Here is an 18,945-nt window from a genome sequence, read left to right as displayed (position 1 = left end):
AATAAAACCAATGTGGGTCCATTAAAACCAGTGGCACTTATCGAACCCAATGGACATCCAACAAAACCAATGGTTGTCAAATGATACTTGCAGATGCCCATTGAAATAAAAATGCATCCAATAAATCCAATGGATGTGTATTGCAACTAATGGATGCCTAGTAAAACCAATGTGCACCCATTAAAACCAGTGGATGCTCAGTGATTACCCAATAAAATGTCAAAAAAAATCTTAATTTTGCCTGCAGCAGCACAGATGGTTTGCAATGGACAACCATTTTTCTTGATTTGCCAAGTGCTAATCCTATGTCTTCCATGACACGGTTCTGAATATTCCGAGCCGGCACATTCACGCATTCTTCACTTTACTCTTTTCATCCATTTCTCGCCCCCCTATTCCTAGAAGCCATTATATAGTTTGTGCCTAATTTTCTATAGTCGCTCCGATATGTGCACCTAGTAGTAGATCCCGTTCTTTGATGTGGTGTTTAGTATTGACCTCCCCGACCCCGATCCCTTTCTGTCGTCTTTCTATAATATATTCTGCGTGTTATTCCGTGAAGAAAACAAATAGCAGTCAGCTCTGTCTATATATTATATATATAGTTATATTAATGTTTATGGACATCTTTCTCCTGTACCAAGCCATATGTGTGTGTAAATAACGTCTTGACCTATACAGGTGACGGTTGGATCGAGGTTCAAGTGGCTCTACCGGGAATTGCTTGATTTCTAGCAGCAGATAATAGTGAGAGGGCGGTTGGGCGACCAAAGTCAATGGAATTCAATCTTATGAAATGACCAAAAATAGTGTTTGACCAGCAAAATGTCTGTAGACTTCATAGTTACAAATCCAAGCAAGGAACAAATATTCGTGAAGGAAAAGAGGGTGCCCTTTTGGGGATCATCTATACCAGGCTTGATTTGGTCACAGTATCCTATTCTTATGTAATGTCCCCCCAAGTCAATGATACAAGTTGACTGACCACAAACTTTCTGATCTTCTTTGGCCGGCGTCACACTTGGCGTAAGACAATACGCCACGTATTATACGTCCGTACTATGGCCGTAATACGGAGAAATGTTCCCAAAATATTGATCCGTAGTCAGGGTGTGTCAGCGTATTTTGCGCATGGCATCCTCCGTATGTAATCCGTATGGCATCCGTACTGCGAGATTTTCGCGCAGGCTTGCAAAACCGACATCTAATGGATTTATGTGCTCAAATGTTCGGGAAAACATATATACAGTATATATATATATATATATATGTCATTGAGACACATATATATATATTCTGTATTTAGATTTCATTCAGCGCGATATCTGTGAACAGCCGGTAATTCAATTGCCGGCTTTTCATTTCTCCTGCACAAACCCGACAGGATATGAGACATGGTTTACATACAGTAAACCATCTCATATCCCCATTTTTTTTGCATATTCCACACTACTAATGTTAGTAGTGTGTATGTGCAAAATTTCAGCGCTGTAGCTGCTAAAATAAAGGGTTAAATGGCGGAAAAATTTGGTGTGGGCTCCCGCGCAATTTTCTCCGCCAGAATGGTAAAGCCAGTGACTGAGGGCAGATATTAATAGCCAGGAGAGGGTCCATGGTTATTGGCCCCCCCCGTGGCTACAAACATCTGCCCCCAGCCACCCCAGAAAAGGCACATCTGGAAGATGCGCCTATTCTGGCACTTGGCCACTCTCTTCCCACTCCCTGTAGCGGTGGGATATGGGGTAATGAAAGGTTAATGCCACCTTGCTATTGTAAGGTGACATTAAGCCAGATTAATAATGGAGAGGCGTCAATTATGTCACCTATCCATTATTAATCCAATTGTTTGAAAGGGTTAAAAAACACACACACACATGATTTAAAAGTATTTTAATGAAATAAACACAGCGGTTGTTTTAATAATTTATTGCTCTCTCAATCCATCAGCAACACCCTCGCTTGGAAAAATAATAAACGCACAAGATACATACCCTCAGCTGAACCGTCACGTCCCACGAGGTAATCCATCTGAAGGGGTTAAAATATTTTACAGGCAGGAGCCCTGCAAATGCAGCTGTGCTCCGTGCCTGTAATCCCCGGCGAATGAATGAAATGTAGGTCAGTGACCTACATTTCCTTCAGTCGCGGTGATGCGCCCCCTGGTAGATGTCCTCATATGACCTGGAGCGTGGGAAAAAGTTCCCAGGCTGCAGTTCATGAGAACATCCAGCAGGGGCGCATCACCGCGACTCAATGTAAGTATAGATCACTCTGCTTTCCTTTCAGCACCCGGGGATTACAGGCACGAGCGAGTGGTTTATCGCAGCTCGTGCCTGTAATATTAGTTAACCCCTTCAGATGGATTACCTCGTTGGACGTGATAGGACATCAGAAGGTATGTATCTTGTGCGTTTATTATTTTTCCAAGCGAGGGTGTTGCTGATGGATTGAGAGAGCAATAAATTATTACAACAACCGCTGTGTTTATTTCATTAAAATACTTTTAGATCATGTGTGTGTGTGTTTTTTAACCCTTTCATACAATTGGATTAATAATGGATAGGTGTCCTAATTGACGCCTCTCCATTATTAATCTGGCTTAATGTCACCTTACAATAGCAAGGTGACATTAACCCTTCATTACCCCATATCCCACTGCTACAGGGAGTGGGAAGAGAGTGGCCAAGTGCCAGAATAGGCGCATCTTACAGATGTGCCTTTTCTGGGGTGGCTGGGGGCAGATGTTTTTAGCCACGGGGGGGCCAATAACCATGGACCCTCTCCTGGCTATTAATATCTGCCGTCAGTCACTGGCTTTACCGCTCTGGCGGAGAAAATTGCACGGGAGCCCACGCCAATTTTTTCCGCCATTTAACCCTTTATTTTAGCAGCTACAGCGCTGAAATTTTGCACATACACACTACTAACATTAGTAGTGTGGAATATGCAAAAAAAGGGGGATATGAGATGGTTTACTGTATGTAAACCATGTCTCATATCCTGTCGGGTTTGGGAAGGAGAAATGAAAAGCCGGCAATTGAAATACCGACTTTTCACTAACACCGCTGCGTATTTCTCGCAAGTCACACTGCTGGTCTGTGTGGAATCTGTATTTTTCTCGCCCCCATAGACTTTCATTGGCGATTTTTTTGCGCAATACGCTGACAAACGCAGCATGCTGCGATTTTGTACGGCCGTAGAAAGCCGTATATTACGGATCCGTAATATACGGCTGATAGGAGCAGCCCCATTGAGAATAATTGTGTCGTATGTTATGCGAGTTTTACGGACGTAGTTTCTGCGCTCTTACGTCCGTAAAACTTGCCAGTGTGACTCCAGCCTTACTTGTAAAATGGTCACTTTTTTTGTGATGTCATAATGATGTAAATGATGAAAAAAAACCTTGAAAGTAAACCTAGACTTAATTGAGATTATATATTTATTTATTATACATACATAAAACCTGACCCCATCTTATTGATGCAACAGTACAGTGCAATTTGGCCCTTACAAAAACAAAAAACATTAAATTATATCTGCAATGTAGTGCAGGTGCATTAGAAAATGTACCGATTGTCGTCTTACCCAGTTTTCAGCACGGCTCCGCTCCACTTCTGGCCCCTCTGAGAGCTGCTCGTCTTTGCTTAAGATTCCATATTCTTACGTTGTAATAATGACTTCCGCTCCCCACATAAACCCCAATGTGATCTGGAGAGTCTGATTTCAAGTCATGTGGTGCAGAAGAGGAGTGGAGCGCCGCTGAAAGCGGGAGAAGACGGCACACATTGTGGCTGTTTGAAGTCTAAGTGCATGATTCCAGTAACTTTGTGAATTAATGCTCAGCCCCCCCATAAATGTATAAATATGAAGTGCGCCCCTCACCCAAGATACAGATTTTTCTTATTGATCCAAATTGACTGATATATTAACTTATCAATTGCCTCCTTCCCATAGACAAATATACAAAGTGTATACTCTGACCCCAGATTTATTGGTTGTATTATATGTAGAAGCCAGACCTTCAAATTACCCCAAATTAGGGATCTATGGGAAGTGACCCCTAATCATAAATGCATGAGAAATGACCCCCTAACCTATTCATATATAACTAGACCCCTAACCATTTATATATACAAAGTGACCCCGGCTCGTTATTATATATCTAGATCCTTAATCACTATCATATGAGGAGTGACCCCAACTCATTAATATATAAGTACACCCCTAATCACTGATATACGAGAGGCGAGTCACAATTGCCTAATATATAATTAGACCTCTAATAATCGATAAATGGGAAGTGACCCCATATCATTAATATAGCGTAAATGACCCCAAGATATTAATTTATAACTAGACCCCAAATCTTTGATTTATACCTAAATCCCTAATCACTAATATATGGGAAGTGGCCCCCAAACTCACTGATATATAATGTGACCCTAATAATTCAAATATAACCAGACCCCTAATGACTGATAATGGCACCATAGTATTGGGGAGAGGGGGCACTTGGTACTTGGGGCCCCTCTTGTCTTCTCCCAGGTTGATGTCATGTAGCAGAGTGGGGTCTTGGCCCCGACCCCTCCTGATGTAGCGATAGGGGCATCAGTGATCAGTGGTAGGAGATGCATGTGATTACATAGTGAACATTGTCGCGGCTTCCATGCTTCCACTTTTGCCTCTTCCGTGCTGGAGGTTGCAGGTACGTTGCACTTTCTTCACCCGCACCGGGTGACAGGACTGTTCCTGAAAAAAAAAAAACACTAGATGTCACCTGTCCATAATTAATAAGCTTCCGATACTGATGGAAAACACATCCTCCTCCGACTCCTCAGAACATCACATGTGAGGATGAAAGGACACGTTCCCCGTCTGGGAGCATTCACCACTGTATATGGGTTACACTCCATGGAGAACTTGGCCTCATTATATGTCTTGTTTGTTGTAATGTTCATTAAATTTTCATTCACTTATACTGAAGGCACAAGAAAGGTAGATTATGTCACTCACTGATCTACGACAATCCAGATATAGCAGAGCTGTACTGGTCACTTAACTCTATGGCGGAGCTCTGTTCATGTAACAATGTTTTATATATGGTTTTACACGGGACTGCAGGTGGACTTACTATATCAAGCTCTCAACACTGCCAAGTAACTTGGTAAATACATTGAATTACTGATTCTTAATTATACCCCAGAGCTGCACTCACTATTCTGCTGGTGCACTGTGTACATGCATTACATTACTGATCCTGAGTTACATCCTGTATTATACTCCAGAGCTGTACTCACTATTCTGCTGGTGCAGTCACTGTGTACATACATTACATTACTGATCCTGAGTTACATCCTGAATTATACTCCAGAGCTGCACTCACTATTCTGCTGGTGCAGTCACTGTGTACATACATTACATTACTGATCCTGAATTACATCCTGTATAATACCCCAGAGCTGCACTCACTATTCTGCTGGTGCAGTCACTGTGTACATACATTACATTACTGATCCTGAGTTACATCCTGTATTATAGTCAAGAGCTGCACTCACTATTCTGCTGGTGCAGTCACTGTGTACATACATTACATTACTGATCCTGAGTTACATCCTGTATTATACTCCAGAGCTGCACTCACTATTCTGCTGGTGCAGTCACTGTGTATATACATTACATTACTGATCCTGAGTTACATCCTGTATTATATTGCAGAGCTGCACTCACTATTCTGCTGGTGCAGTCACTGTGTACATACATTACATTACTGATCCTGAGTTACATCCTGAATTATACTCCAGAGCTGCACTCACTATTCTGCTGGTGCAGTCACTGTGTACATACATTACATTACTGATCCTGAGTTACATCCTGTATAATACCCCAGAGCTGCACTCACTATTCTGCTGGTGCAGTCACTGTGTACATACATTAAATTACTGATCCTGAGTTACATCCTGTATTATAGTCAAGAGCTGCACTCACTATTCTGCTGGTGCAGTCACTGTGTACATACATTACATTACTGATCCTGAGTTACATCCTGTATTATACTCCAGAGCTGCACTCACTATTCTGCTGGTGCAGTCACTGTGTATATACATTACATTACTGATCCTGAGTTACATCCTGTATTATACTGCAGAGGTGCACTCACTATTCTGCTGGTGCAGTCACTGTGTGCATACATTACATTACTAATCTTGAGTTACATCCTGTATTATTCTCCAGAGCTGCACTCACTATTCTGCTGGTGCAGTCACTGTGTACATACATTACATAACTGTTCCTGAGTTACATCCTGTATTATACCCCAGAGCTGCACTCACTATTCTGCTGGTGCAGTCACTACGTACATACATTACATTACTGATCCTGTACTGGTCCTGAGTTACATCCTGTATTATACCCCAGAGCTGCACTCACTATTCTGCTGGTGCAGTCACTGTGTACATACATTACATTACTGATCCTGTACTGATCCTGAGTTACACCCTGTATTATACATCAGAGCTGCACTCGCTATTCTGCTGGTGCAGTCACTGTGTACATACATTACATTACTGATCCTGAGTTACATCCTGTATTATACCCCAGAGCTGCACTCACTATTCTGCTGGTGCAGTCACTGTGTACATTACATTACATTACTGATCCTGAGTTACATCCTGTATTATACTGCAGAGCTGCACTCACTATTCTGCTAGTGCAGTCACTGTGTACATACATTACATTACTGATCCTGTTCTGATCCTGAGTTATATCCTGTTTAATACTTCAGAGCTGCAATTACAATTTTGCAAGCTTCAGAGCTTAAATCTACCAGCATTCCCAGCTTGTTCAGTGTCTGCACTGATCCAGTGTAAGTGTAACGCGTCATCTTTATACCATACCGTTATGATAATGTGATGTGCTAATAACTATCTGCTCCTGGATTACAGTACCTTAGCTCAGGTATCTCACAAGCTTGCTGTTTCCAATACCAACCTGCAAAGCTGTTCAGCCATCTCCGGAGTATAACACAGACTGGAACTCAGAATCAATGCAAATATACAACAAGGCAAACAAGATAATGTAAAAAAAAAAAATACATGCAGTCCCATGTAACCTTTAGATAACATATTGTAGAATGACAGAGCTGCGCCAAATGAGAAACCAAAGTCTGCTCCACCTGCATGTGTAAAGAAGAGCAGCAGAAAACGTGGCCACCAGTGATACAATGTAACGAGTCTGTGTCAGTAAGTCTTCCCTTAGTTCCGTACCGGTGTGGAATTCTATTTTCCTTGGAATATTAAGGTATAAAGTCTATAGAGCAAATATCAGATGTTAGGATACTTATTATTATACTCAGATGGAGATATATACACATGTAAATTGGACGTATCTATATATATATAGTTTATTTTCATACCTGCATGAGATTCGAGTCTGTGTGAACTGTGTCTAATCTGTCACTTATAACCTAATCTGTTCCATCGTTTAGCTGTAGGCAAAGTGTGGCCATCCGGATCATCTGGGGTGTCAGGGCGGCACATGGACTTACCTGCCTGGCTACGATCCCTAGAGGGTTTTTTTTATTAGAGACGGTCTGGCTTTTGCGTACCCTAGTGATCAGTTTATTACTGGGAAATTTTGCATATGGGCCCCATTGAAAAAAAACAGAGGCTCCGGAGCTGGGCTTTGATGCCCTTACATCCTAAAGGAGCATTTGGAAAATGTCCTAGTGACATTCTATAGTTCTGACTTTAGGGGAATTGTGAAGCAGCAGATTTTTCCCAATGCTAATGAGATGTGGATTCCACAGAAAATGCAAATGTAGAAATCTGCATCTTTGGATTTAGTCACTGATTCAATGCAGATTTCATCTCCGCTACATTGTTTGCAGTGAAATCTGTAACAGAAATAAATTGTCATGCTGTGGATTGAAAAAATAAAATCTACAGCAGCTAAATTTACTTACGGAAAAAGACAATAGCGTGCGGATGAGAGTTGTAGGAATTTATCCACCTGTGCTGCTGCGAGAATCTGCAGGAAAAAAAAGAAAAAAAATCAGGTTTCTCTGTTCAGTTTGGATTTACCCAAATAAAGTGATATATTCAGAAGGTTTTTCTCTCTCTTTGGAGGAAAGGATGACACCTGAGGAAGAGGTCAATCTCCCAAAATTAATTTCAGACAGACTTGCTGGAATCTGCCAGCAGATTAGATTTAGCCGAAATGAGAAGTGCACTGATTTCAATTTATTGTGCTCTGAGGTTTCTCCGGAGCCAATGCTCAATAATCAGAGGGCTGGAAAGGGGTTAAAAATAGTAAAATGTTATACTCACTTGTCTCGGGCTCAATCCCTCACCAGGTGAGGTGTTATCCTAGCACAGGTGAGGGGCGAACCTAGCACAGGCGAGGGACAATCCCAGGACAGATGAGGGGGGAACCAAGGACGGACGAGGGGTGATCCCAGGACAGGCAAGGGGTGATCCCAGGACAATCGAGGGGCGATCCCATGACAGGCGAGGAGCGATCCCAGAACAGGCGAGCGGCGATCCCAGAACAGACAAGGGGCGATCCCAGGACAGGCGAGGGGCGATCCCAGGACAGGCGAGGAACGATCCCAGAACAGGCGAGCGGCGATCCCAGAACAGACAAGGGGCGATCCCAGGACAGGCGAGGGGCGATCCCAGGACAGGCGAGGGGCGATCCCAGAACAGGCGAGCGGCGATCCCAGAACAGACAAGGGGCGATCCCAGGACAGGCGAGGGGCGATCCCAGGACAGGCGAGGGGCGATCCCAGGACAAGCGAGGGGAGATCCCAGAACAGGCGAGCGGCGATCCCAGAACAGACGAGGGGCGATCCCAGGACAGGCGAGGGGCGATCCCAGGACAAGCGAGTGGCGATCCCAGAACAGGCGAGGGGCGATCCCAGAACAGGCGAGGGGCGATCCCAGAACAGGCGAGGGGCGATCCCAGGACAGGCGAGGGGCGATCCCAGGACAGGCAAGGGGCGATCCTAGGACAGGCGAGGGACGATCCCAGGACAGGCGAGGGGTGATCCCAGAATAGGAGAGGGATGATCCCAGGACAAGCGAGTGGCGATCCCAGGACAAGCGAGTGGTGATCTGAGGACAGGCAAGGGGTGATCGGAGGAAAGGTGACTGGCAATCTGAGGACAGGCGAAGGCGATCCGAAGACTGGAGAGGTTCGCTCCTAGGACAGGTGAGGGGCGATCCTAGGACAGATGAGTATAATAATTTTTTTTTTTACTTATTCCCAAACCTATAAAGAATCCAGGAACATGGTTGATGTGAATTGAATCCCCCCAAAATTCATATTTTTTCTAAATCTGAAATTTTGAACATTTTTGATTCCTTACACATCCTTTAGCTCTTCTGTAGCTTTTACCTTTAAAATAGCAACATTTCCTAATCCAGATCGCACAGTGTAACTATCCGGTCATGGGAACGTATCTCCAGGTAAGGTATCGTGTGGATTAGGACATCTGCTGAACCAGTGAGCACAACTGCAGCTGACTGTTGAGTGACCCTACTGAATGCGCCCCTGCTTTTAAGCCCCTAATTGACTCTTTTAGTGAGTGTAATTGTGTCCTCTGTGTCATACACTTATACAAATTACCTTGTCCTCATGTTAAATTGACTTCAATTCCAGCCAGAATCACGACTATGTTAATGGCCATGCTGGAGCAGTTCAGAGGCAATGCTTACTCAAAAGAGTCAGATATCATTTTAATTATCTTTATTTGCTTTCAGAAGAACTTTCTGTAAAAAGAACATATTAGTAAATGTGTTGCTATTTTATACTGCTGAGTTTCTGCTATTTCCAGGAAGAGGGAGGGTAAATCTGCTGACCCCGCCTCTTCCAGATCCTGCACATGCTCAGTACATCACAAGTGACTGCACTCGCAACACTGCAAATTCAATCTAATTGCATTTAATTAATTAGAAGAGGCATTTCAATGCAATTTTATTCCGCTCAGCAATAAGTGGAGTTACAATTTAATATTTCACATTGGGAGGTTTATATATTGTCCATTTTTTTATTCCACATGAATATTTTTTGTCCTTCTCTACTTTTTTTCAAAGGTTTCTCTGCATAATAATTTGCCTAAGAGACGGTGGGAATATCTCCATAATTATGTTCTGGCCGCTGCTGCGATGGATCACCCTGCGCTATGAATGACTTGTTTTAGCCAGAGGTAAATGCAAAGCTGCTATTAGGAAAAATACATTCCCTGCTCTGAGCGGTTACATTATGTGAAAAGCTGCAAATCTGAATTTTTTTTAGCGATTTGTCGGTTAATTACAATGTCATCTCTTTCCTGCGTTTTGTGGGTTTTAAGTCTTTTAAGGATAAAGACACATTTTATCAAGTTGATACAAAATAATAATAATAATAATAATAATAAATATACATCTTCAAGAACCTCAATGGGAAAACAAGTGTCCTTTACATGGACAAGATAGATTAGTCAACTTAAAGGGGTTGTCCAGTTTAATAGATGGGGGGTATTCTCTTTAGGATCCTTATCACTTGGCATTTACAAAGAGTATCTCCCACTCCGTCCAGTTCTGCATTAAACAGGCAACTCATTGATGTGAATAGACATTGTGTAATGCCCAATTTCCCCAGTAGGGGCATTGCAGGGAAATTGAATACTTCTTGCCATTTGCACCATAGATTACAGATACTGTCATTGATGATAAGTAGACCCTTTTATAAAAAAGGTCTTAAGCAGAAAACCCTTTAAATGCACTGAGCATGGGTAACTTGTTCTCATAGGGAGGGCAGATTGTATATTCAACCAATAATTTATTGAATATATTTATGCACAGGAAGGGGCGATCTAAAGCATCATCATGTATCTGAAGGTTTCAATATCTGATTGTTTCTACTAGATGGCAGTAGAAAAGAAGCAGGTCTGCACCTTAAACAGAGCTGACCTGCAGTGCAGCGGTGAGGCTACCACAGGTGGCAGCAGAATAGTCAAACAAGCTGGGTCAAATCCTAGACTGTAGCGCAGTAACAAAGGAATAGGCAAACTTGTGGTGAGAGACAAGCCAGGGGTTCTGTAACGGTCAAGAGCGGATAAGCCAAAAGACAAAAGGATAGAAACAGGTCAGGATACAAGTCAATACCAGGGAATCTGCACACTAAAGGGAAACACTGAGTCAAGACAGGATCAAGGGAAAACAGAGACACGGGTTCAGACAGCAAACGCAGCAGGACCAATCAGAGTCAGCTACAGCAGCACTAGGCAAAAACTACAACTGACATAGCCTGCAGGAAGCAGCGGTGATAGCCAACCTGAACCCAGACAGAGGCTGAGAAAGGTTAACTCTTGACATGGCCAGACCAGGAAAAAAGGAAAACAGGACTCAAATCTCGGTCTGGATCATGACACTTTCTATGCTAAGAAATACTAAAGCTGCTGTCACTGGGTGGGTTCCAGCTCCTACATCGGTCAGTTGTCAATCTTTGGTGCTGCAAATTTTGGGATAAAAGCATGACTTTAATTATAGAGTAATTTTCTAGAAAAAAAAAATATCTAGATGCAGCTTCCAAATAATATAAGCTTACTGCCTCCCCCTCCAAAGAAAGGTTAAATATTTGTCTCTTTTAATTTTGCCGCCTTAGGTATGGGCCAGATTCTACTCACCTAGCGATATACTAATTGGAGAACTTGATTATTGCTCATTACAGTATAGGTTAATGAGTCAGGGGGTCCAAAGACCCACATTAGAAGTCAGCAGAGCTATAAATGAGGGGTGGAAGTTGATGCTTTTATGAGCCCTCCCATCCACAAAGTAAACATGGTCCTGCCCCTGAGGAATTAGCAAGGGGTTATTAGGCACGATTGTTCTATTTGCCCACCAGGTGCTTTTTGGGCACTATACTGGTATATGATATCTACTTGAATGCTACTAAGCAAACCTTGATCCAGTGACAGGTTTACTTTAAGAAGATTATACTATAATCAGGTTAAAAAAAAAATCCAATTTTCAGATTAATACCGGCCTCTTAGTATGGTAGACTTTCCAGCTGTGGATGTATGCCAATTAAATGCAAGGTAATAGTGGTCTGATCTCTGCACTGCTGTCCCCCTATTACTGAGCGCAGCTCCTGGGAAGCAATCTCTTCAATGACTTAATGCAATCTCATCAACAGCGGCGGAATATTAGCCTAAGCAAACACTCATGACTGAGCAGAGCCTTTCATGCAGGAGAAATGAAATACAAGCAAATCTACCCATGGAATACTGAACTGAAATCAATTAGACCTCTCTGCGGGGAATGATATTTTTGTCAAGATGAATTATTCTTGGCTCTGCTCATAGAACTGAATAGGATCAGAGGCTCCGGCTGAAGAAATCTCCCACCTCCTGCTAATTACTGTCATTCCCTTCCCCTGTTTAGAAGGCTTTACCTCTGTGCCAAAACCTGTCTGACTGAAACCATTTTTTGAGCTAATTACACTTCGCTGGTTACGTTTTCTTGGTTTTTCGAGGATTGTGTTAAACTCTTTCACTGTCTGAAAATTCCTTCCAGTTTAGTCGAGGTTCAAACTGGTGTTCAGTTATAGGAAAAGGAAAAAAAGTTACGCCTGCAAAAAACGCATCCGTCCTATGATGGATGCAAACCGCACCATGTGGACCCAATCACTATAATAGGGTCCATTTTATTTTTTTTAATGGAGACTGACTTTTTTTTTCTACCTTTAAATTATATTAACTATTGAAAATATATTACTACTGAATAACAGTTCATTAAAGGGAATCTGTCAGTAAGATCAACCCTTCTATGCCGTCTATATGGGCATGTAGGTCATAGGAAGCGGAATAAAATGATACCTTGATATCTGTGATCCGATGTCTTATTCCTGAGAAATCCACATTTTTCTTAATATGTAAATGAGCTGTTAAGATCTATGGGCCGGATAAAGATCTTCCCAAGAATCTGCCTCCGGAGCTTACTGTAAATGTAAAGAGGCATCACCAGTGTTAGACACGTAATGACTGACAGTCCATTCTACTAATCTACATCTCTCAAAATAAACTCTGGAGGCAGATTCTCAGGGGGAACTATGCTCCGGCCATAGATCTTAACAGCTCATTTACATATTAAGAAAAATGTGGATTTCTCTGGAATAAGACATCGGATTGCAGATATTAAGGTATCATTTTATTCAACTTTCAATGACCTACATGCTCATATAGACAACTTGGGAGGGCTGATCTTACTGACAGATGCCCTTTAATGCCCTAAAATGTCAAGTCCTCCATCTGGAATACTCCAATTTTTTTTTGCAAATCATTTGGATAGAAACATGGATTCAGGTATGGTAATGGTCCCTAGGAATTCAAGGGGATTTGCAATATTAGGAAAACCTCTTTTAAGACGGATACCAGGCAACATCAACTGATCGCCACAGGTCTGGCTTCAGAAACCACAGTTAGTTGCCATCAGATGGGGTTGTGGCTGGCCATATATACCCTCTGAAGCCCCTGTACCTACAAGGGCACAGGCAGATGGCCATATAAATTGGATATATACAGCGGTCATGCTCGGGTTGGGAGAGCCGCCGGCCAGTCCGTACAATGTGTTTTGATCTTGCTCCGTTTTATACGGCCGTCTGACTGCTCTCTAAATGTCACCCATTTAAATGAATGGCTACCTATGTGATATGTGGACATGATGAAGCTGTTTTTGTTTTTCGGGATGACATTCAGATGGCGATATTTCTTTTATGATATTAGCTCAGTCTGAGATCATTCGGGTCAGAAAGGAAAGGTGAGAACGGGTATGAAAAGCTATCATCATTTTTAGACATAGAAGATAAAACCGAGCCCAGCGTTCTCCGCTGCTGAACTGCCTCGTAATATATTTATTGTTTGCTTGGACGACAAACTTTGCTTCATCTTGAAAGTCATCACAAGGTTCAGGTGAAGCAGAAAACTTATAGCTTCTCTAATGACATCCCTGCAATTTTCTCCTAATTCGACATAGATTCCAAAAATTCTTTAAAAATTTAATGACTATCAAAATTCCATATAGTTTATCAAGAATGTTGATTAAAAAAGTTTTGAGTCTGGCAACACCTAAATTCCTGAAAAGTTTATAATGTTTATTTCTTCCCGACTTACACTCAAAAATTAGCTATCAAAATTCCAATTTGTTTACCGAAAACGACTCAAAATCGGTTGTTAATTCTTTAAAATTCCCAAAACTTCCCCCTTGATTTAGGTTAAAAAAATATTCCAAAATCTAACTCCCAACTCCCATAAGTTTATCAAGTAACCAACTTCTCCAACTTCTTTCAAAGTCTTTTACCCTATAAGACCCCAAAAAGTTTTCCAATCTTGTTCCCTCTTTGTCCCGTAACTTTTTATTCTCAAACAGCTGAAATGTCTTATATAGCCATTTGCCAAATTGTTTAGAAAAAATCTTTTCGTAAAGATAAATTATTCCATCATCCGCATTCTGCACAAGCAAGAATTGTCAATTTGCTTTGCTTGCCCTCAGACCAAGGATTGATGCGTTGGCTCATATGGGACATTTAACCTACACAATTATCATCAACGGTCTTGTACCAATAACCGGTCAGTATAAACAGGCCGCCATTCACTCAATAAATGATCAAATCCCTCATTCGTCAGGTGAAACATTTAAGTTTGGGTAAAGAAAAAAAATCACTGTTCTTGGCAGAACGTCCTGTTTTCACAAAAGCCATTTGCTGCCGAGAACATTTTTTTTCTATGCTCACAGAACAGTCGTATTAGCGATCGTTCTGTGCCCATGAAAAGTGACGTTTGCCTGTTTAAATAGGCTAGTAAACAACCACTGATCTGTTTCTATATAGCCACCTGGTTGCCGTTTTCATAGCTGCCATCAGCCAGTGCAACACACACTTACTGGTGTTGTCTTTTGAAGAACCACAGACCAGGTTGCAAAGACCGTTTGATAGCAGACATCGTAGGTTTCTTCAAAGAGATCTCAGTTGTTCCCTACTACATGTTTTGGTCGATTTCCACAGTAATTGAATTTTTTTTGGCCTTTTTAAGGATTTGGCGACCACACATGGTGGCCAGAAATATGTTACATCAACTCAACATTTCCTAAGGTTTGAATAAAGCACAAGTCATTGAGAATTTATGCTAGAGAGCTCCTTCATTACAGAGACAGAAGTTTCAATAGTCCGAAACCCCCCCCGTAAGCAATAAGACAGTGGATATTTTGGAGAGATACTATAGCGGTGAAGACCTGCCACTGAACCTCATTCTCTGTAGTCTTTTTATTTGACTGCGATTCACTCTGTGAATAGGAATCACGCTTCGAGATCTTTGCTCGGATTCTCTGTATTGTCGCTATTGAAACCCATTTGTCTTGTCATCATCTGTCCCTATGCACAATTACTAGACAAGAGCTAATTATTTCTCTTCTCTAGTTAACACTGACAAAACATGTTTTCTAGATTGCATCGTACGACGATTTCACGTAGGAGGGTATCTCATTGTAGACTGTGTCGCATTTGTCACAATCCTGTTGGGACGCTTCGTGTTGTATCGCAGTTACAGTTGATGTGCACAAAGAACGGCGTCCATCCATAACAATTTCAGCTTCGCTTTCCGATGCCGCCGCCACCACCGTCGCTGCTTCTATGTTGGTGATACGATTGACTCACCGCTAAACCCAAGTCTTCCATTAGGAAATGACTTTGTCTAGTCATATTTTCTTTGTGGTCAGGTAGCTACTTACTAAATAGGCAGGATATAAAAAAAACATACAAGAAAGGAAGGGTAGAGAGACATGAGCCCGCCATATTTGATAGTTGGCTGTAGGCTGAATATTGGTTTAATCTCGGCCATCTCTCCCATATACTGGAGCGCTCACTTAGCCAAGAGTTGCCATGTTCTGTATAAGAGAGTCGCTGTCAGACTCCTCTAATGGTGGCTTATCTTCAGGAGAACAAAATAGTCGGCCATCCAAAATAAAAAAAATCTGTCTGAAGCCCCATACACATTAGACTGTTGGCCAAACCCATTGATATCAGCAGGTTCAGTTGACATTTGTCTAAAGTCCAAAATGTTAAAAACGATACATACAGGTGGATGAACTCCCTCCGGTGGGTGCCCTTGTGCATGAGGGACTAGATGGCTTTGAGAAAGATCGTTTGATCGAAACGCGTTGCCATCTAGTCCCTCATGCACAAGGGCACCCACCGGAGAGAGTTCATCCACCTGTATGTATCGTTTTTAACATTTTGGATATCATTAAACTATTTTAACGCTAAGGAGCTGGAACTCAACCCTTTTTTTTTCTCATGATGATTATTTCGTTCTCCTGCAACGGAGTTCCGTGCACCTGCGGTGGTTACTGGTGAGCTGGCTACTAACCTTTTTTCTGTTATATTTGTCTAAAGTGCATTGGGGGCTTAATTTAAGGTTGGAAGACATATGGGTAGATTTTGAGATGATGACTGAAGTAGAAAATGACATAAAGATGGGGAAATGGAAGAAACTGTCACAAAGACCAAGTCAGTAGAATGCGGTGGATGGAAGCATAGACATGGCAAAGGAGTAGTTAAGGCTTTAGGAGTGATATATGGGAAAGTCTGAAGACCAAAGATTAAATTTGGAAGGGAAAAGCAAAAAAACAAAACATTATAATTGATGAAGGCAGAGGGACAACTGATAGCATAGATTCATCGATTCTTCAAACTCATGGATTGGCCAACCATTGAGTGTTCAACAAACTGGATCCCATGGAGCTTGTTCAGTTGAGGTAATTGATTCGACAACTAAATATGGCATATATACTCATATGATGGATAGATTTGACCTAATTCATTGTGACAGCTAGAGGAGCATATCCATGGAGGTATGAGATATTCGATGATGTTAAGAAGAGTCCTAGTAAGGAATCATGGATCATCAGGAGTCTCCATAGAGAATTAAGTCCACTTGACGAACCCGAGACCCAAGTGCCAAATTCTATGTCCGTTGATGATGATAATGATGATAACACCCATGATACCAAGCGCTTATATCAGTTGAAGAACCTCATAGTTGATGTTCATGGACTGTTTGACCTTCGTCTTGAATTGTTGATTGGGATCACAAGATTGATCCCAAGAATGGCTTCTATTTATGGACAAATACAATATCAATATGTATTTTTTATGAACAATTTAAGATTTCAAGAGCCAAAAAGTGAAGAGAAATAGGTAGAGTGTAAGAAATCTAAGACTTAGATGATGGAGAATTGGAAAAATTGGGTGGAATAGCAAGGAGTTGGGTGATGAAGTGAAAGAAGGGTGGAGAGCAGGTCCGAGAGACAACTTCAGTCTTACTTGTAGATGTTTAGGAGACAGCCTGACTGATTTATCTTTATTTTAGCCGTTAATATAACACATCGTCAGGTAAGCCATTTGCCTTATAGGTGTCTTATCCATACATCCATTCATAGTCCGAGTGTCGTCTGTGTCTCATTAACTCCCTTGTGTCAAGTTGTGTCTTCTGTGTCTTTTCTGGCACTTTTATTGTGGACCTATTACTGAATAGGTTTAATCCTAATTACTTGCGTAATGTCGTATAAAGGAACAGACATTCTTTACGGGTACTGCTACCTATGGATATAGATATGTACCCAATATCAGGTCCTTATTTTTCTTTCATTAGCTGTAGATGAAGAATATAGATACAAATGTTTTAAATAAAAGATGCATCATATCTAATACTATAGAAATATCTATATACAGAACATATATAATGTACATTAGTGGTATAAGAGATCATTATCCTTGAGGCCCTACCTCAGATTTTCTATTTATGTGTACAAATGCAATTTACTGTATTATATATATATTGCTTATTATATGATGATGTTATAAATTAGAGTTTATTCTAAATTGTCTGAATTCCAAAACATGAAATAAATGTCAGTGTTAAAAAGGATCTGAGTGGTGCAGTGATTTCAACACATTCATTTTCAGACCCTCTGATACCCAGTTTTAGACTTTTTCTCATGTGGTTGTACCTCTCCCAGTAATAGATGTTGAATGTGGGGTTTATGTGCAGGTTGCAGCTTCCTTCACTAGCTCTCATGTATCGGCACAGCTTCATTCCTGTATTACTTTCCCCTTCTAAAGGTATAGTGGTGCATATTTTACATCTGTAACCTAATTCAGTACAGTCTGTGTGATATGCCCTGCTTGGAGAATTGGGCACTTTCTCCCCTCTCCACACTCTGATCTGCATTGCACAACCACCTCCACCTCCCTGCTGCTATCACCAACAGGAAGGAAAAAAAGAGAAAACAAACCCCACAGCCAGGGGCAGCATTCCGCCAGATCTATGCAAGAAGCAGCAGCACAGCCAGCTATGTATAAAAGTTACACAGACTCTACAACAACGGGGAATTTTCAACAGAGACTATTATTAAAGTTGCCACATTTTCCATTGAGTAAGCAATTCATCAGGTTAAAGGGGTTATCCAAGATTTTTATCATTCTTGGCTATGGGGTTAAGAAATAATAGGCAAGTAGTTTATACCTACCAAGGACGATCTCTGCCAGCTCAGCCAGCGATTCCCCTGTCTCATTTCACCTCTCGTCAACAGAACATCTCTTCTTATTCCACTCTGCCGTGTTGATGGTGCATCACTGCTGATGTCATGCTGATTGACAGCTGCCTTGCTGCGGGGAGCCAGATGTCACTCAGAATGAAATGGACAATGACACCAAAGCTGTTGACATTGATGTGACTGAATGTAAAGCGAAGCAAACAATGCATGTTACAGTGTATCAGATCTCCTTCATATGAAAAGCCCCATAACTGACATGATCAGGACAGCGTTTGGATGGGAGCAAGAATGTTTTTATTCACTGACGGCAAGCACAGATCTTAAACATAACGAAGAACTGAAATACAAAAAGTTGCTG

At 41.6% G+C, this 18,945-nt stretch overlaps 1 long non-coding RNA gene across 1 annotated transcript; it reads right to left on the bottom strand.

Moving 5' to 3' along the window:
• Positions 1 to 881: 881 nt before the first annotated feature.
• On the bottom strand, positions 882 to 17,953 carry LOC143806543 (uncharacterized). The gene is made up of 3 exons (XR_013221501.1): positions 6,647 to 17,953; positions 3,341 to 5,859; positions 882 to 1,003 (listed from the first exon to the last, which is right to left on the bottom strand). It is a non-coding gene; the product is annotated as an uncharacterized LOC143806543 (long non-coding RNA).
• Positions 17,954 to 18,945: the final 992 nt, after the last annotated feature.

Source organism: Ranitomeya variabilis, chromosome 2 (genome assembly GCF_051348905.1).
Source record: "Ranitomeya variabilis isolate aRanVar5 chromosome 2, aRanVar5.hap1, whole genome shotgun sequence".
NCBI classification, from domain to species: Eukaryota; Metazoa; Chordata; class Amphibia; order Anura; family Dendrobatidae; genus Ranitomeya; species Ranitomeya variabilis.
This window is presented reverse-complemented; position numbering and strand designations above follow the sequence as displayed.